At 45.5% G+C, this 4,279-nt stretch overlaps 1 protein-coding gene across 12 annotated transcripts in view; it reads left to right on the plus strand.

The window, feature by feature from the left end:
* Positions 1 to 1,502: 1,502 nt before the first annotated feature.
* Positions 1,503 to 4,279, plus strand: part of Dao (D-amino acid oxidase) — a 23,140-nt gene continuing 20,363 nt past the window's right edge. For 7 of the 12 annotated variants that reach the window (XM_028765538.1, XM_028765533.1, XM_028765531.1 and 4 more), the window contains exons 1-2: positions 1,503 to 1,894; positions 2,411 to 2,502. The gene's annotated coding sequence lies outside the window, so the exon portion shown is untranslated. Of the gene's footprint in view, positions 1,895 to 2,283; positions 2,503 to 4,279 lie in introns of all 12 variants that reach the window. The other 5 variants (XM_028765534.1, XM_028765537.1, XM_028765532.1 and 2 more) reach the window with 5 other exon arrangements.

A 4,279-nucleotide genomic window follows, 5' to 3' on the forward strand; every position in this document is an offset into this window, starting at 1 on the left:
AGCAACTTTCAAGGAACCCAGAGGATCAGCAGTTGAAGGGAATAACTCCATCTAAACCATGGATTTTCTTTCTTTTTAAAAATTTTTATTTCTTATGTATGTGAGTGCTCTATCTGCATGTATACCTGTGTGCCAGAAGAGGGCACCAGACCCCATTACAGATGGTTGTGAGGCACCATGTGGTTGCTGGGAATTGAACTCAGGACCTCTGGAAGAGCAGGCAGTACTCTTAACTGAGCCATCTCTCCAGCCCCATAGATTTTCTTTATACAAATATATGTATGTGTGTGTGTGTATTTGTTCAATCATCTTTGACCTGAGAAAAGTTTAAAAAGCAAAATTGTCTTGGAGTCACTAAGTAACCCAGCCTAGCCTCAAAACCATGATCTTCCTGCCTCTTCTGCCAAAGTGCTGTGGTTACAGGCATGTACCACCACACCTAGCAAGCTTCATAACTACTAAAAGCAGTGTTGGGGCTTAAGAGATAGCTCAGTCTGTAAGGTGCCTGCCATGCAAGCGTGAGGACCTGGGTTTAAATTTTTAGCACCTACTCAAAAGCAGGGTATAGGAACATGTGTCTGCAAACCCAGACTCAGGGTTGGGAACAGACAAGAGAATTCTCAGAGTTCATTGGCCAACTGTCAGCTTGGCAGAATTCAGTGAGGAGTCCTGTCTCATAAAGCAAGGTGACAAGTGGTTGAGGGGACCTTATGACTTCTGGTCTCCACATACATGTGAACATACCCACACGTACATGCAAACATACCTGCACATACATGTAAACATGCCTGTACACACATGTAAACATGCCCACACACATGTAAACATGCCCGCACACACATGCAAACATACCTGCACACATGCAAACATACCTGCACACATGCAAACATGCCTGCAGATACATGCCAGCATGCCTGCACAGACATAAAAACATGCCTGCACACACATGCAAACATGTCTGCACATGCATGTAAACATGCCTGCACATGTTCATACTGCACATGTTACTGAGTTGTCAGTTCTTGTCTAGGCATTATGTAAGGCATTGCATGGTACATGTGTTGGAGATGAAGTTTGGTGGCAGGTAATGTCACTGAATTTCACCATTACCACAAACTCCAGGTCCCTCCACCCCACCATTTCCTCCTGGAAGCCTTTCCTGGCCTCTGGCTGGGTTTGGTGGTAATAATGTTTGGGGCTTGTTTTGTGTATATTCTGGTTCTTTGTAGGGTTTTTTGCTTTTTGTGTTTTTTTTGTTTTTGTTTTTGTTTTGAGACTGGGTCTCAGTATGTAGCCCTGTCTGTGCTAGAACTCATTATGTAGACCAGGCTAGCCTTGGACTCACAGAGATTTGCTACCTCTGCCTCAGGGTTAGTATTGGGACTGAAGGCCTGCGCCATCAGTCTCGTCTGGTAGGGGATATTGGTTCTTGTCACATGGAGTGAATCTCATGAATGAGGAAGTAGCTACACAGTGTGGTTAAGCTGCTCGCCAAAGGTCACAGTACCAGGAACTGGTGAAGCCCTGTGGCTCTGCTTCAGAATTCAAACCGTGGCTGAGCCTTCAGGACAGCTTAGGAAGGAGAAGGTATGACGACTCCGATAGCTTTGCATTTTAGGAGCTAAGGGCTTGTGATTTCTCCTTTAACTACTAGTTCAGAAATGAAATTCCTACTTCCTAGAGCCCTGGAAGGCTGAATCACAGCCCATGAAAATATGTATATCCTAGTCCCCAGAGCATGTCACCCTGTGGAGACAACACGAGAAGTGTTCAGCGTTAAATAAGTGTAGACACATCTCCTCACAGAGGCGTGAGTGCTGAGTTTACGGATGTTCGGTTAGGGTTTGAGTCGGTGGCCCAGCAGTTCATGCTGCATGCTCCTGCAGCCTGTGAGGTAGGGGGTGAGAGTGGGGGTGGGGTAAGTGGGGTGGGGTAAGAATGGGAGTGGGGTGGGATGGGGATGGGGGGATGGGGTGGGGGATTGGAGAAGGATAGGGTAAGGTAGAGGTGGGGCAAGTTAGGGGTGGAGAGGGAAGTCTTTAGGGCTGAGTACTCAGCTGTCTCAACTCTTTGACCAGTTAGTCAGTCGCCCCTGAATTAAATGTTGGCCATCGCATGAAGAAGTTTTTCTAGCCAAGGTTCAAGGCAGGACTAATCTATGCATATAAGCATAAATATTCGGAAGGTCGTTCCTCAGCATGTCATTTAGCAAAACAAAAGTAGTAGGCTCCTCCCTATGACCTGTAACCTATGACCTGTGACCTGTGACCTTTTGAGCCATAGGCTTTTGACCAGGTTTACAACACCAGGCCTGAAGTCTTTCCAAGACAAAAAGCAGTTGGTCACCCCCATGACGTCTGTGCCACTATTGCCTGGTGAGCAGATCTCACCTGTCAGGTGAACATTGTAGGGTGCAAGACCGTCACTGTCTTTTCTTGGCCGCTGGCCTGCATGGCACCTGTCAGCACTGTGAGAATTACCCACCAGAGAGCGAGTTTTCAGGTAAATTTCCACCTCACTGCACTGTATCCTGTCTCTGAAGTGTGTTGTGTCTTAGCAACGGGTCTTACCACTTAGTTCTGGTAGGTAGTCAAGAGCAGTGGTAGACTCCTTGACTAACTTGTAAAGGGGTTTCCCACAACTCGTACTGAGATTTTTACATAATAACCCATCCATGTAGGGTCCCTGTGTTCAAAGCCCTCCTGTTAAAAACCAATTAATATATTTTAAGAAGAGCTATGTAATCTATAATATGGCGTGGGCTGGAGGGATGGCTCACTGGTTAGGAACACTGTCTGCTCTTCCAGAGGTCCTGAGTTCAATTCCCAGCAACCACATGGTGGCTCACAACCATCTGTAATGGGATCTGATGCCCTCTTCTTGTGTATGTGAAGACAGAGACAGTGTACATGCATACATAAAATAAATAACTAAGTCTTTATAAGATGGCATGTAGAAGGACATTGCAGAGAGGTTTTTATATATTCAACTAATGGTAGAAACTATAAAGAAATAAAAGCAGATTAAAAATAATTTTTGAGAGTGGATCTAGCTATGCAGACCAGGATAGCCTCAAATGCACACGATCTTTCTGCCATAGCCTTTCAAAGCTATATCAGAGGTCTAAGCCACTATGCCACCTAAAAGTAGATTTAAATAAAAGCATATAGCTGTTGGGAGTGGCATATGCCTAACATTTTAAATCTGAGGTAGGAAGACCGGGAGTTCAAGGCTAGCCTCGGCTACATAGTGACTTGGTGAACAGCCTGGGGTACACGATGATACTTTGTCTCAAAACTAAAGCAAACAGAATTTAAGTCTTTGGTAGCTAACTAGCATTTACAACAGAGGGGTAACGTCTATACATATAGAAAGAATGCTCTCCAGTCAGCAAGAAAAATAATTGTCGTGCCTCGGTGGAGCAGTTAGGGTTAGGGTGAAGACATGATGTGAAGAAATAAACTCCAAAGACCAAGAGCCTGTGAAAATACGTTCAGGTCTGGGGCGGGGGCGGGGCCAGCGAGGCCGGTGTAAAATCTCCTCATAGACAGGGTGGGACAAGTACAGGTGGATTCTGAGGTGAACGACCTTGAAGTTTTTAAATAGCCAGAGCCTTCCTGGAGGGCAGAGTGATCATATTTCTCATGTACCACGTCTTTCACACAGTGGTTGCATTTTTTAACCTTTATTATTTTTTTTAATGACTTCTCTATTTTTATTTTACGTGCATTGGTGTTTTGCCTGCATGTGTTTCCGGGCAAGGTTGTCAGCTCCCCTGGAACTGACATTACAGAGAGTTGTGAGCAGCCCGGTGGGTGCCGGGAATTGAACCCGGGTCATCTGCTCTTAACCGCTGAGCCTTTCCCGCCCCAGTGGTTGCATTTTTAGAAGTTGATCCTGGAGCAGCGATTAAATGAGGGTGACAGAAAGACGTCCAGGACAGCTGTTTGAAGGATCGGAAAATAGGATCAGAAAATAAGAAAGGATGCCAAACAAGATGGTTCATTCCTGCAGTTCCAGCACTTAGGAGGCTGAGGCAGGAGGATGGATGTCTATAGTCTAGGTCTGTCTGGATTAATGAGACCATGTCTCAAAACAAAACAAAACAAACAAAAGGAGACAGAGACAAAGAGAGACAGAGAGACAGAGACAGAGAGACAGAACGAGACAGAGAAACAGAGACAGAGAGAGACAGAGGGACAGAGACAAAGAGATAGAGACAGAGACAGACAGAGACAGAGAAATAGAGACAGAGAGAGACAGAGGGACAGAGACAGAG

This window comes from Grammomys surdaster, unplaced genomic scaffold, assembly GCF_004785775.1.
Source record: "Grammomys surdaster isolate TR1022 unplaced genomic scaffold, NIH_TR_1.0 164, whole genome shotgun sequence".
NCBI lineage: Eukaryota > Metazoa > Chordata > Mammalia > Rodentia > Muridae > Grammomys > Grammomys surdaster.